General features: G+C 30.3%; 1 protein-coding gene and 1 long non-coding RNA gene across 2 annotated transcripts in view; one reads left to right on the top strand and one right to left on the bottom strand.

Annotated features, from left to right (window-relative positions):
- Positions 1-2,535: 2,535 nt before the first annotated feature.
- LOC143200961 (glutamate receptor ionotropic, kainate 2) overlaps positions 2,536-16,911 on the top strand; it is a 196,886-nt gene continuing 182,510 nt past the window's right edge. Inside the window, exon 1 of the mRNA XM_076411779.1 lies at positions 2,536-2,650. The gene's annotated coding sequence lies outside the window, so the exon portion shown is untranslated. The remainder of the gene's footprint in view (positions 2,651-16,911) is intronic.
- On the bottom strand, positions 8,226-9,627 carry LOC143200919 (uncharacterized). Its single transcript, XR_013006845.1, has 3 exons — positions 9,478-9,627; positions 8,512-8,608; positions 8,226-8,450 (listed from the first exon to the last, which is right to left on the bottom strand). It is a non-coding gene; the product is annotated as an uncharacterized LOC143200919 (long non-coding RNA).

Consider the following 16,911-nt stretch of genomic DNA (forward strand, 5'->3'; position numbering starts at 1 on the left):
TGGTCTGCTTCAATCTTCGAATTTCTTGTACGTTGCAGTGCTTCAATTCTTACAATGCTTTAATTTAGTAAAATTATAGCATGTTTTAAGCTCAATTCTTAGGTAAGTTCGTAGGTCCATTTAATTTTGAGGTCACTGAACATTTCTTTTTGTTACACAGCAAAAAGCATTAGCAATAGCAATTAATCGAAGAACTTAATTATCTTATGTCTAGACAGCGTTGAATTATTGGTCAGTTTGATGTCAGTGGTGCAACAATGGTGTATAAGTCCAAATAGGCTTTATAATTGACCGTTAAACCAAGCTATTTGATTTTAGGTTAAATTGGTAATATATTTTGACTAACAAGTACAATTCCCTGATTTTATGATTGCTATGCTTTTTGTCTAATGTGATGTTAGATTAAATTTGATACTAAAAATTGTCGGTAATGCAAAGCAATGCTATTGCTACATTTATAAAAATATTTACTCTGAGGTTTTGGCATAGATATATATACAGTTTATTGGCTTATTTATTTAACAAATTATTGCTATAATAATTTTAAGTTACTATACACAAGATAGATGACAATACGACCGAAATGGTAGCTTTATCAAATAGTTAAATAATAAATCTTGTTAATGGCGGAACATCAAGGACTACTTCGGCGAATAGAACGACCCCAGAATATTAATAGCTTATATGATTCTTGAGATTGATGCGGGTTAATCCGAGGGAGTTATTATTTTATTAACTCGACCGTTAAAATTATTAAAATGGTTAAAATTGTATTAATTTATACGCTGTGGTAGAACAATAGCTTTAATTCTTAATCTATACCGGCAATAAAACGACCAACATGGAATACGATCGTCTACTCTTGAATTATTACATTGTTACTTCGGTCTTTTAGATTATTTCTATTTACCTCCAAGGCTGTGCAATCCCTTTAAAGGAAAACATAAAACATGTTAAAGGTGCCCGGCCGGACACATAGATGGCGCTACTGGAATTAAATCCATATGTTTTTTAGTTAGCCTTAACCCTCAAAAGATGTATGTATAAATTTGACATCTGTCGGATCATTAGTTTGTGAATTATAGCATTTTGAGTGAAGCAACTTTGATTATTGTGAAAAAAATGAATAAAAATTATTTTAGCGTGTTGATAAAATATTACTGTTTGAAGGGAAAAAATACAGTTGAAGCAAAACCCAAGTCAAGTTTTTGCCGAGTTTCTGAACACTGCCTCAGGAAAATTAACCATCAAGAATTGGTATGCTAAGTTTAAAAGTGGTGAAATGAGTACCGAAGACGGTTAAGGCAGTGGACGCCCAAAAGTGGTTGTTACCGACGAAAACATTAAAAAATCCACAAAATGACTTTTAGTGACCGTAAATTGAAATTGAATGAAATAGTAGACACTCTGAAGATATCAACTGAACGTGTACATCATATCATTTACGAATATTTGGGTATGAGAAAGCTTTGTGCAGAGTGGGTGCCGTGCGAGCTCACTTTTGACCATAAGCAACGACGAGTTGATGATTCGGAGAAGTGTTTGAAGATGACCAAGCGTAATAAACCCGAGTTTTTGCGTCGATATGTGAGAATGGAGGAAACATGGCTCCACCATTTCACTCTGAAATCCATTCGACAGTCATCTGAGTGGAGTGCACACAATGAACTCGCTCCAAAACGTGGGAAAACGCAACAGTCGGCTGGCAAGGTTATGGCGTCTGTATTTTGGGATGCGCATGGAATAATTTTCATTTGCTACCTTCGAAAAGGAAGAACTATCAACAACGACTCTTACATAGCGTTTTTGGACCGTTTGAAGGATGAAATCGCCGAAGAACAGCCCGATTTGGAGAAAAAGGAAGTGCTGCTTCGTCAAGAAAATGCACCATGTCACAAGTCAATAAATATATATTACTATATTTTAATAAAATTAATAATAAAAATAATGTATTTATTTATTTATAGTACCTTAATTTATCATAACTGTAAAATGGTACGTTTTACAAGAAATCTATTTAAGCTTTTCTGTTCAGCAGATACAATTTGACTAATTAAGGTGTTTTCTTTAATGTTATAGAACAAAAAAATTGTTATTGACTGTAATTAGTTCTACATTGCTAACCTAGCTTTTTATAATATGAAAAAGAAGAACCAAGAATGTTTGGTCTGTGTTATAATTCTTTCGCTCTTATAAATTATAAATTATCTTTGGTAAGAGAAAACAAAGTGATGTTTCATGTAGAAAATGAATACCGCAGGAACTGAAAATCCTACACAACCGACAAAACAACGTTAACAAAGACAAAAATCAACTTGCCTTTTCCGCTTCATTACCTTTCAGTCATCAGCTCTCTATCAACAACATATCGTCGTACAGTTCCATTTTATGCGAACGTTATATTTTTTCCTGGCAACGTCTATTATTCCGCCTGCTCCGGAGGGATGTAGCTGGGCGCCTGCTCAGACGGACCGTCGGATGCTGGATGTTGGAACCAGGCGTCAGCAGTGAGGGTTGCGAGATCGCTGGGGATGTTCGATAGATTCGCGTGCGAATTTTTGCGATAACAATATTATACCGCGAGTTTGGTTTTAACATATCCACTACCAGTTGACCGTGTGTGGTTTGAGATATCGTCTGCTATTTGCTGGTGAGTTTTTTGCTGCAGGATTCATACATGTTTTGGCTGCTTTTAAAGCATTATTCTGCAATATACAATCTGCTTGTTACTGAAGATAACTACTCACTTACATTAGACTTATCTTATGATATATTAGAATAATCTTTATCTGCAGTATATTAGAAAAATCGAAAATTCTGAAAATTTAATTAAAAAATTATAAAAACCTTTTTGTATGTTTTAAACACTGTGTATATACAAAATATCAAATATTATATATATAAATTGTGTTTATTGTTTACTTCCGCTGTTATAATTTTTGATTATCATATTTGATGTATATTTAAAGAACTTCTGAGTATAACTATTATTAGGTTTTTTTATTTTGTGTTATGTGAATTTTTCTAGAGTATTTCATGAATATGTCACTATTTCATATATAAATAAACGGAGATATGTTTATTTTTATAGGGGATATATTTTATAAGCCAGAAATTAACAGCAAGAGGCGAAACATTTAATTCGAATCTATTAAAACTTTTAGTAATTAGTTCATTCATAATTAAGTAATAATTAATCTATATTGACTTTAATTAATAGAATAACAAAATAATGCTTAATTTGTATATTGAGTATTCTCCTTATTCGTTTTTATAGAATGAGGGCTTGTAATTTATTGGATGGAGGATTAGTACACAGGGTATTAACGTTAATACCTCCTGGCAAATATATAAAGCTGCTTGTCATGGCAGAATACTAAAAATAGAACGACAATATTGTCTAAAATGTCCTTTAGGTACTCTAAATAATATGGTTATATTTCGTCAACGTGGAATTGAAGAAAAGTTTGTAGAAAATCATTATCAATTTTCCTTTACTATATTTATTACCTGAAAGTCTTTGAAAAATTAGATTCTTTGGAAAAATTATGTTAATATATTATACAAATAACTATTATTAAACTTATATTAGTTCTTAGATCACATCTCTAAAACTTATATGGCTAAAACATTTGGTTGGCGATTAACATCAGTTTCTTGATTTTGTCAATGTATTTTTAAATATTATTCCTAACTATTAAGTTTCTATCTTCCTTAAGTAAAAAATTCGGCACAGATATTCTATATGATAATATTTTTAAGCGATTTAATAATAATAAGTTTGTTTGAAGGGCAGAGCGTTTGAAATACAGTTTTTGTCAAACAATTGCTTTATTTCTAACAATTTTAATGAGAAAAGATTTTTCACTCAGATCAAAACAAAATTAATCTTTGTATTATTTTGAAATTATATTATAAAGTTTGGATCATGTGCAGCTGTATAATTTAGAAAGGAAGATACACAAGATAGTAACTGCAAAAAATTATTTTATATGCGGAATAATCACGGAAACTAATATACATTAGGAGGGCCACAATATAGATTCCAAGATGTAGAAACACAAGGATATATATTTGCACCGAAACAAAGAACCGTGAATGAATTCCTAGGAGAATATTTACCTGGATTTTATATGGCTCGGGAAAACATCTAATAGTCACAAAGAGAAATAGATAACAAGATAAAAAACTACTTCAAATTTTCAGATACGACCTTAAGTGTGTTACGGCAAGGACGGGTGCTGTGTTTCCCTTATATTAGGTGTTTACATGTATTGTTATCAACGATTTATATTAGTAAAAGTAGACAACAATTAGCAAACTAACCTAATTTTTAACTTCGATGGTTCTGATATTTACCTACATAAATATAATTTTTCATTTAGTATTATTGAATTATTCAATTTATACACACGCTAATCACTCAACGCAAAAAATTGTTTCCTAGGAAGCAAAATAGATGAAGCCTCTTCTGTGGCCTATTATGACTATTGATGTTTAAAAAACGTTTATTAATCGACATTTATTTTTAAAAAATCGAACAGCCTGTTGCTTATTATTGTTAAAAGTAATACTGCATATGGTGAACAACAGACGGAAAGTCATCCTATTGCATGACAACACAAGTTAATGGTTGCAAAGTTAATGGTAGATATATGTTGGCTAGGTAGCGTTCAGTATTTGAGGGTTAGGAATCTAATTGATCGTACAAAAATATTAAAGAACCAACAATAATAGAATCACAGTCTGGAAGATCATTAAGTAGAGAAAAAAATTAAGAAGGAGATAGGGCGAAATAGATATAGAATTAGATAAAAATAGGAGATAACAAGCACAAGCTAGCTTAGCAACGATGATAGTAAATAGATTGTAATATCAGGTACGGTAAGGAAATTAATATAAAGGATGGGAAAGATAAGAAGCAACGGATATATAACTAGAACGATTTGTAAATGGAAACAGAAGAAGAAAGAAAAAAAAAAACAATGCAAATGAGCTAAGTATTAGTTAGTATTCGTTTTTGAGTTATAATTCCTTTTGATTTCTGGCGGTGGTCGAATCTCAAAAATGCATGCATGAAAAGCTATTAAGAGGTTGACTAAATGAAATTTAACTAAATTATATTGAATCATAAAATGTATTTCATATGTATTTGGAATAACTAGACTTATTAAACAATTTAAGATTATTATCAAACATTGGATAAACTGGGTCTCAACATCGATCGAGATCGACTCGACCAAATCTGCATAAAGCTATTTTCTACTTGTTCGTCTTCTGCTTATTGAAGTTTCGGTTAAAAGGGAACTCAAAAAGTTTCCGGCGGTACAATAAATAATAGTTTGAACTGCGAAACTTAAGGGAATAGTTGAGACTTCGGAACGGTTCGGAACGGAATATTAAATAGTTTTCGACTTTCCTCAACATCGAGACCTTTCGAACAACGTTTAATGGTAGTCGCAACGTTTGAATACCTATTAGGACTGATTATTTAGCTTTACGAACGACACGCTGATAATTTACCGACTGTCACTGCTATTATAACATAAGACAAAGCATGTTCTTAATCAAGTTCATTATTTAGTGACCTATAGTCTATTCAAAGAACCAGCGAACTCACTTCATCTCAATTCATGACGACAAAACCGGGCAATATTGTTAACAAAAATGTTATAAAATATCATTTATATTAACATTAGAGTACATCTAATGCATATATTAAACTACAGTTAATTAAATAGCCACAATAGTTTTTACGCTAGAGTTATTTTATTATATTTAAACTGAAATCTTTTCTAAACTGCCTGTGATATCCCCTGGGGGCTTAATCCACCTTATCACACTTAATAATTGTACATCAAATTAATGTCCTTCATTGTTGATAACTGTGCTTCTCCTTAGTTCCTTCTATTACTCTGTACATTTTTTTTCATAAAATTAGATTTAATCACTGCATTCTCCCTAATGCATTTGTGATATTTGGAAAAGTGTTAGTATTGATTGCTTTCTCGCCTATTTTGACCAAATCGTCATATATATTTTGAACAATTAGACACATATCTATGCACATAATTCTTTTACACTCTACATTACGATTTTCTACATCATCTCATCATCCCGTCTGGTTATTTTCAGCATTAAATTATAACTCAACATTCAGAAAGTTTAATTTGCTCACTATCACATTTTGAGCTAACTAACACTAGTTCACAATTCCAATATTTGTCAAGTTCCTTCCTGTGTGTGGCTGATCGAGTTTCCATATATCCAAACAGTTCTTGCCTCTATCTTTTCTTTATCGTTTGTGTATCTCTCCCAACCTGCACATCTACTATAGTCATTCCTTGCTACATCCTTTAACAATTCCATTTGATTGAATATGCAAAGATAGGGAAGAAGTTAGTAGTTACTCTTCATACTTATTTCATCGAAATACTCATGTATATTCTGAAGAATTACACACACATAGATATGCATACAAACTTTCATTCCAGTCAACTGCTAAATTGTTAAGTTCTAATGTATCAAATACTCGTTCACGATTCCACCATTGTCAATTCCTTCTTGTATTGGAGCTCATTCAAACCGAAGATATTGTTGTAGACACTACTTCTGTCTATGTTATTAAATATTTAATAATAAGGAGAAAGGCGTAATAGTCTATACCCATATTTTTCAGTCATCTAATCAACAGTGTATCTTTTGCCACTTTTGATTCTAAAAAAGTAAATTACAAAAAACACAAATATTTAATTTATTTTGACCAAATGACAATTTTAAGTAATTAAATATTCTGTTAAATAATTCTGTCAAAGATAATAACTATTCTCGAGTTTTCTAAAACACTTTCCTGTTTAATAGTTTTCACTGAAAAATCCTCATAATTGTTGAAATTTATTAGAATTACTAATTATCAGTAAAATATTTCCTTCTACAAGTCCAAATAGTTCTTTTAAACCACCATGCCGATTTTATGATGATTAAATGACTAAATATACAACGATAATGACGAAAGCCAAAATAACATTATAAATGATATGATTGTCAATATGGATTGTCTCGTTCTGGTCAAGTTTATATTATAATATTACTCACAAAAGGATAAGGAGAACGGGAGGGAACGGGAACAAAAGCCAAGTAACATGATCATCTGCTATGCACCATTATATGTTATAAGAAAATTAACTGTTGAAAATCCCAATTTTCAATCGATATTCGGCGAATGTATGTTATGCAGTATTTAGCCAAGTAAAATAAATCGCTGTCTATTGCTCGATGGAGTTTCTAGAAATTTTTTATTCAATATATGATACATCAAAATTGTTAAAAATGCATCTGACTCGAGATGACTCCTATTTCATATTTTAAATTATATTTTATAATCAGCAATTTTTGCCTACAACGTTATAAACATTGCTTAATCTGGTCACCTATACCTACTACCTACACCTTAACCATGGTCTTTGGTAAGTTCTATTGATTGAAGAGTGAAGAGGTAGCTATCAACACAAAAACTATAGCTACAACAAGAGGAAATAAACCAAAATTATCATGTTCGTTATTTTAATCCTGAAGTTTAAAGTACCGAGCTACTTTAAATAAATTATATGATATACTGATTAGTTTTCAGTTGATCTGTATTCGTAATTGCGCAAAATTTAAAGAACAATGTTTATTTAAAACACTTTTATAATACGATACTAGTTTGCTCTTGAAGTACCTGTTACTATGAGATTGATTGAAACAGATACGTAAAACACTTGAGTAACTTTAGAAAGTTTTTGCAAAAGTTTAAAGAAATTAGTTTTCGAATTGTGACATTACAGGTCCTTCATCTGTTCGAAATGAAAATGGCAGCATCGGTATAATATAAACAAATTCTAACTAATTCTTGCATTCATTACATTTTATTTCAATATGTCGATGGAACCTTCTACACCACAAACGACCTTATTATTTTAAGTTCAACGACCGAATTGTAAGTTGTTTAAAGACACTTCCTGGGTCAATCGACTAGTTTTTATTGGAATAAGTTAAAAACAGGTATAAACTAGTAATTTATAAACAAGTGAAGCATTTAAAGAAGGTATCTATTGGCCTATTCGTGAAATAAAGCTTCCATCTGTTGAAGATATGCTTCAAACTTTGAATAAGGATACCTTAACAATAGGAACAATAATAGGAAATCAACACTATTGGACACCATAAGTTAAAAATATCAAATAGTTATTAAATACATTTATTTTATATACAAAAGAAAACAATAGAAAAAGTAAAAAAAACTATAAATACAATTCAATTATCTATTTAGCCGAAATGATGATGATGGTGCCCTCCATAACCTCCAGGGTATCCATAACCGCCAAATCCTGGTCTGCCATATCCGCCATATCCACCACCGTATCCCCCACCGAAACCTCCACCAAAACCGGGTCCGAAGTGACCAAAATCTGTAAAATAAATCGAAAAATTAGGCATTTCTATATTATAGTACTTAATAATTGAACTTACGTCCTCCATGGTGTCCTCCATATCCGAATTGAGCTACCGGGTTTGAAACTACCATTTGAATGAGAGCTACTGCTACAACTAGAGCTACTAGAGCGATCTGAAATAAAATGAGATACTAAAGTATTTCAAAGAAGGAATTTATTCGAAGTAACTGCGGTTTTTAAAGGATATAATAGTAGGATATAATACCGTGATCAAAAAATAGCAAGACTTTTGAAGGAAACGCCGATATTTCATCCCTTTTGGTTTAAAGTTAAACAATGAAACAGAATACTAGTCCCTTATTCATGTTTAATTCCCACAACCCTTATGTTCCAACATATTCCAATGTGTCGAATTCGCAATGATTAGATATTTATACATCCAACTGGAATAAATGGACTTGCACTGTTTAATCGAATACATTACAATGGGTCAAGATAATTTATATAAAAAGTCGATGTCCACTCTATCTCCATCATCTTATTGTCACTCTGTAGTTGATCCTATATCAACTGAACTAAACCAATTAAATAATAATTAACAAATACTTATTAAAAGGGAGTATGGGAGAAAAGGGTGTTCTATTCAGAATGATCAGCTCCCTTTCTATCAAGCAGTCTATACATTCATATAATATAGTGCTAATATGATTGGGAACTCAGATTATCGAAAAATTCCTATTTTATATTAACAGGTTCCTAGTAAATTAAGGCTTGATTTGTTTGAAAAAACGATTCATTAACCAGAGACAACAATTTTATATGGAAAATTCGACCCAGATCATCAATAATTATGCCATGAGATTGTTGTCTTCCAGGTTGACCTCGACATTGAGCACTTCTCAGCTGATAATAGCGTTAAACTCTAACGGACTTTGATCGTTGCATAGAAAGCTTTAAAGGCTAGAGCTTGAGATGAATGGGAATAAAATACAGTAAATTTTTATTCTTAAAAGTAAATATTTAGGATATTTAAGATTCTTACCTGTGTGTATTTAGCCATATTCGTTTAATGAAATCGAATTAGGGTTATTGACAACGTTACTATAACGACTGTTTACATGTACTGTTTTCGATAGAACATGGGCTCGATTATATACCGAGTCAGAAGCTAGAAAATACGCTAAAATTTAACCTTAGGCACACTGTTTACCCAAAAATCAGGTTCCAAAGCAGCCGTCAAAAATCCAAAACGTTTGTCAACAACGGACCGGGCTGTCTGGTACTTTCTCTTTTTACGAGCGCAAATTGGAGTCCGGGGAATCGGAGTGAGATGGCAGTATGTTTGTCGTGAAACGAACAAGATCGTGAGGTGTAACAGGTGAAATTTATATGGTAAATCCCAGCGTCCGATATGATTCTATTGTCGATATGTAGCAAACAGCTTGTCCTTAGGATATATCGATGTATCAGGGTTATTATTCGATTTGTAAACATGTATGTGTCATTGTTGGGTCTTCAGTAATTTCCAGTATGTTTGTTTATTTTCGTATTAGCACTTTGAGAAATAACAATTGACCACAACTTATTTACTAAAGAGCATTATACATACTTTAATCTTTACTAATTGATCCATTTAATCTAATATTAGTAAAATTAACTAGTAGTTTATAGTAGAAAATATTAGTTACATTTAAATATTTTAGGGGATTTAAAATAGAAGACGGAAATTATAGATTCTTAGTATTTGATTCCTTCTTAGACCTGAATTTATTAGAGAAATTCGTGAGGAGAGGATTTACAGAGCAAGAAAAAAATAGTAGTAAAAATCAGTGAGTTAAAACACAAATTGTTTCGACATTCAGCTTATTTTCTTAATTTAGCTCCCTCTCGCCTTTCTCATATTTCAACAATTCTTTCGAAAAAATAATTTTAATCAAACGAAGAAGTACATATTGCTTTAAAGGTAGTTTAAAGGTGGGGATATTGAGGGAGTTCTAATTAAAAAAATAATAATTTTAACCAGGAATATATTCATAATGTTACACAATATTTATCTCCAGCAGTATACCACCACTCAACTCCGTTTCATTTTGGGTTTTTGTCAAGGCAGTTTTGGTTTTCATTCCCCGATTTTCGAGGAATCGAAGACCGAACATAAAAACCTTCAAGTACGATGCGATGTTGACGTCGTTTTGGACCACGAAACTAGGCGAAAACGAGAAATTCATGTAAATTTTAACGAGTAATTCGACGCCGAGATATTTCGTCATCCCGAAACTTAATGGGTTATATATGGAATCGTTTTAGATTAAGCGACCATTGTAAACAAAATTAATTAGGCGCGCAAACTTGGTCGGATGTTTGAGATAAGTCCGTGCGTAATCTTGTTCCGAAAAGATCTATTATCATGGTCACCGACGCTGATTATACGCAAACCGACCGCCTCTGCATTTATGCATACTATATGAACGTGGAAATGGATGGTTCCCTGTTTTTACCACTAGTTTATCGTACTCCAAGGGGTAGATGTACTTTATGGGGTGGGCAAAATTTAAGTAGACAAACTATACCCCGATTATGTGTTAGATTATTATACTTGGGCTGAGAAGTTTAAAATTATTGTAAATATTAGGACTTTAAATAAGGTTTTGTTATTATTTTTTTGCGAATAGATTATGCATCAACAACAAAAAAACTTTTCCAAAAATATTAACAAATTTTTGTGTTATTTATGTTTAACATATGTTTATTATATAAAGGAAATAGTTATAGCCCCTCCAAAATAACAATGACTAAATGAATACAAATTTGTGACGTCACATCGTCCAATATTGTCGCATCATCATTTTGACTTAAGTATATCTTGGTTTGGACATTTAACAACATTCCAATATAAATAAAAATGAAACAAAATAATCAAATATTAATTTATTTTAACAATTTAATACATCTAGTGAATATATTATAAAGGAACTTACATTACACTTAATTTTTCAGTCATAATAATTTGGAATGTAAGGTTGTTTTGTTATATTTATATTAAACTATTTTGCACACCACCTATCAAACAGAGTTTTCTATTAATTATATGCTTTTTTTATATTATATATCTTTAGCATTTTCCACCTCATCACTGTGTCTTGGTTTTGGAAAGTTTCATTAATTCACTTTCAATTTTTCACTTTCATAATTATAAACATTAATCTATATTTAACGAGTAATCATTTGATATAGTTTTCACTTAAATATCCGCATCTCAATTTTTTTGAGAATATTTCCCAAATTAACAGTCTCCCCTGAAATAATTTTATTAAGTTATGATTATATGGAGAAAAACTCACTTTTTATACATAGAGAACTAACATTAAGGTGATATTGATTCGTCACCCGCTTCTGTCACACTGTGTATAGTTTCTCCTTGGTGAATCTAAGAGTCTATGGTTTTTAGCTTTTGAGAGATTATATTTATAATAATCATACTAATATTCAGTGCAACTGCAACACGCTAAAAATATTTCAATGAAAACGCCATCAAATTGTCACTCAACAACCTTTCTAGCGCATTTTAATGGCAGAGGCATTACCTTACTTCTGTTCGAAGCAAGTGACTGAATAGAGATGCTATCTCTCCCTGACTCTGGCTATTTATTGGCTTCGCCATTCTCAGTCATATATTAAGCACCGAATGTATCAAAAATCGTGCAAAGCGCAAAATAATGTTTAAAAATAATGTTACAACCTCTAAATATTATCATTAGTTTTAGGCTGGAATTTTCTAGGCTGATTTGATTATATGTTCGAACGAATTGGACGCCATTGTATCGTTGTTTAACTATAATAAAATGAAAATAAATTATACAGTCTGATTGTAAAACGATTTTAAAAACTGGAAATAACAATACTTTCAATGTCGTGATGACGTGAGTTCACTTTTATTTTGGAGGAACTATATGTTTCATTGCAGGATGCTCATTCGGTCCGTATAAAGAAAATTTATGAAAATCTTGGATGGATGCTCTGTGGATATTTATAAATTGTTTGAATGCTTCTTGCTCAACAAAAGATTCCATATTTTTTAACGTTAATTAAAAAAAACAATGTTTTTAAAAACATTTTTTATAGGACTTGAGTAATTATCTCTCATCAAAGTTTCATTAGTTTTGAAAATGCACTAAACATTTAGTAATGGTAAATATTTAGTAGGTACTTTTCCATATTACAATACTAGTTTGTTCATTAAGTCGTTAGAGCTCATCTATTCACCAAAAGCACAACTAAAAATATGACTCTATTTATTACTTTATCTTTCATAAGAGCTATCATAAAGCTTCATTATTTAATTAACTTTAATTTTATAGTTTTAAAGAACAGCTTAAGAGGTATGTGATGGATCAAACATATTCGAGTACGACGAAGAAGAATTACAGAATTTGATGTGTCGTTTCTTGGTCTTCAAGAGGCTAACATTTAGTGTAAATAGTGTTAATTAAAATAAAAAATATAATAACTTGAAATTATTATGGCAATCTTCTGGAACAACTAAGTATAAAATTTGTGAAAATATTTCATTCAATCATTTTCTGTTAAGATGAGGTGTCTATACTCATGCAGGTGACAAAACCATTGCGGAATTCACTTAACAATGTATCACCACATCTTGAAAACATAGGAAACAATTTTCTTTTAAGATCTAAAGTAAGGATAGAAATCCACATATGTTTGGAATAAATTGGAACATCGTTGGAATAAGTGTACTGTTGAATGAACTGTGTAGCGGCTTATTGAACTGAAAATGCGTTTGATGAAATATTTTCACAAACTTACTTAATACTTATATAAATGTTATATATAAAATTTAATAGAATATACATAATATATAATTTATATCAAATAATTATTTATTAATTTATTAGAAATATTCAAAATTCATTATTTTACAATTTTTGACTATTAAGAGCCATTTATTGAATTAAAAAATATGAATCAGAAATACATTTTTTATACTGCTTGGGATATTACATATATTAGGGTTCAGAAGTGACTGGTCATCATGTCTTTGTACCAGAATTCTTGATATCGCCGTTTGATTTTCGCTATATGTTAGTGTAGTTGCTATCGCTCGTGTCGCCCAAGTTTTGTGGGAAAAAATCAAGATGTGAATGCAGGAAGTATATTTTGAGAGACATTCAAGTAGCATTCTCGTATTAATTTTGCCACAAATAATCGATTACGTGTTTTTATTACGTATATAGAAACCACATATTTTCAAGACAAACAATAATGTCATCAATAAACGGTTCCATAAATGAAAATAAGATATCCAACATATGATCATTACATATGGTGGAAACTTATAGTCTTCATGAAGCAGTCTTCTAATATATAGCTTCTGATATTTGGATAAATTTGCTTATTATATTATTTGAACACGAAAGAAGATTACTAAATCATTCTAACGTGGAAGCAATACAACTGCTGGACAGCTCATAGGATGTCAGGAGATTGAAACGAACAAAACCATACGAACTTGTGTGAACATTTAGTGTGTATTATTAGTGTAAACTATAGCTATAAGTTAATAATTAATAAATAGTTATAATTTTATAATTGAGGAATACATACTGATGTATTTTCTCGTACTCGTCTTGCTTGTTAATTAATCCAAGCACATAGGAAAAGTAGTAATAAATTAATTGTAATAATAATAATTAAGATTGTACTAAGCGTATCTAATAAAGATGTTATAAAAAAAATATTATTTGAAGGCAGCACATGGGATGCTTTAATATGCACTACATTTGAGTTCCGTTTCAGCTAACTTTGTAAAATATACAAATTCTCTTTGTTAAATTTGTTTATATAAGAGCAATATTTCTTTTTCCCATCTTATACCATTCTGTAAAATTAAAATAATGGATACTTGACTTTTATCTAAACTATTTTTTGATCAATTGTAGAATCATAAATATTTTTTTACTTTTGAGGTTTTTTCACTTTTGTATCAAATTACGTCGCTGTAACTTTTCTTCCATTTACAAAAATTTTGAGTTCTAATATTTTTTTTGATCTAATTCTTACACGATCGGTCCCATGACATCATATTTTTCTACTAGGCAATTAAAATAATAATTAAACAATATATCACACAAGCTGACAAATATTCTGTTATACTTTTATTAGATATATATGCATGATTGTGACTAATTTCAAGGAAACATTATTAATATTACTTATATAAATAATTACTTGTCACCCAAAAATAGTTTAGATCTCTTATTTTGTAATGATATGAAAAATTTGGCCCAAGGTTGTGGCTCATATGTATTAATGTATACAGTGGGCGTTGAACTGTTAACATTTTTGGGTGAATCCCCTCCAGTTTTGTGGTGGCCGAGCCCACTTTTTGCTAAATTTAATGTGTTTGTTATTTACAGAATTGCTGTTGTTTATCTGATAACGAGTCACGTGTTTGTTATTTAATCAATATTAATAATTTCTTGGATGTATCATTAATTATTTACAAGGGAAAGCTATACCTATATATAAATAGAAATTTGTAAATCGTATTTGTATGCCGTTTTTTATAGGATATGGGGAATATATAGTTTTGTTTTTTTCCAAATATTGTTAATCTTAGTCCACTACTTTTATTTTACTGACAGCATAATAATATTTTATTACCGAAATGTATTTACCCTTTTAGAAAAAAATGTATTAAAATATAAATTTGCCCCTGCTTAGTGAATAATCTAAAATTTGACATTTAACAACTTGTAACGTGCCATTTGGCAGGTTTAGTCAATTAGTAAAAATATGTCAATTTGAGATATTTGGTAGCCAAAATTCGTAATTCAAAGCACATTTGAACCCTGATATAGACACTAATCTTAATTTGCAATAAAGGAAACACTGATTAAATTTTAAATCTAGATGAGAGTTGTTGAATATTAATTGAAAAAATCAGCGACGAACTAAGAAACTATTACATTAACATTAAACTCAATATTTTGTAATAAAACTGCCGAAGCCAATATAAGATATTATTTAATCTCGATTATGTTATATTTCCATTAAATCAGAAAACTAAAGCCTAATATCGCTTAGTTAACACAAATTTATGCTGATTAAGCCGAGTGCGAGATTGCCTTATAAATTTCAGGATTATGGAAAATGATAGCTAAATATACATTTTATTATTACTGATTTGTGCTTCGGATGTAAAATAAATAAATAAAAGCGTATCAATTAACAAAATTCCAACGGTTTTGTTTGTCAGGAGTAGATATAAAGGCAGCATCATTACTCTACTCAGTCGAACGTTATTAGATTATGAAAACAAATATTCCAGGAGGACATTACAGATTATTATTGTAATATTCTGGATTAACAGGGATCAAAAATTCGCGAGGAAAGTTAGAAAAATAATCATAAATGAATGTTTAATCAAGAGAAAGTATCTATGCAAACGCAGTTCTCAGAACAATTGTTAAAAATAGTTAAGTACGAATTGTTTAGATATCCAGCTTATTCGCCAGGTATAGACATCAGTCTGCATCTGAATATTAAAGTCACTAAACTGAGTAGGTAAAAACTAACGTTGGGAACTATCGACTGAAAGCAGTCGAAATAGTCGATAGTCGCAAAATAGTCGAAACAGTCGAGTGTCAAAAAACCAGCGAATGGAAATATTAATTACTATCTTCACTCAAATGTAGGGTTCGACTGTTTTTTTTCAATTCGTGATGTTAGACGAAGATGTACGAACCCTTTCCTGTATAAATTGTGAGAAAGAGGACGTTAACAGTACATACAGTAATATAAGCGAGACCGAGATGTACATATTCCTACACGTATTCACCTTAAAAATGAAAAGGAAAAAAATAATTACTGAATACTATTAACGTAAAATTTATAACTTCATTTTAAACGAAGTATAATTACTTTATATTTGAATGTTCTGTGGAACTGTAAAAAGGAATGGAATTTTTCTCTGGAATGGAATAATACCCCACAAATGTTCTATCGTATCTTAATATGTTAATTGCTATTTTGAAATTATATACTATAATTAATATGGACAATACAGTAGAACTTAAACAAAATCTAAAAACAAAAAATATACATTAACCATAAATACTAAATAAAAATTAAACATATACATATTCATAGAAAAAAAACTAATCCATGACATAATTAAAAGTAATCGCACAATAATTACCAGAGCTTTTTTTTAAATAAAGTAAATGTTTTATTTATTATTGAACGGAAATGTTTTTTAACAAAAATCGAGAGAGTAATCGAAATATTACCTATTATTGCCATAAAATCAGATATGATGTGAATTTATCATTCACAATTGTAATCTGATTACTCTATTACATTAACAATCTTGAAAAATATCTTTCCAAAATGCTGCTATATTAATTTACAATATATTGTCATTTACAAGCAAACTACCAAAAAAATTATGAAACTA

The sequence above is a fragment of the Rhynchophorus ferrugineus genome, unplaced genomic scaffold (genome assembly GCF_030347505.1).
Source record: "Rhynchophorus ferrugineus isolate W39M unplaced genomic scaffold, kcgeb_rfMv2 rfM1, whole genome shotgun sequence".
Classification (NCBI taxonomy): Eukaryota; Metazoa; Arthropoda; class Insecta; order Coleoptera; family Curculionidae; genus Rhynchophorus; species Rhynchophorus ferrugineus.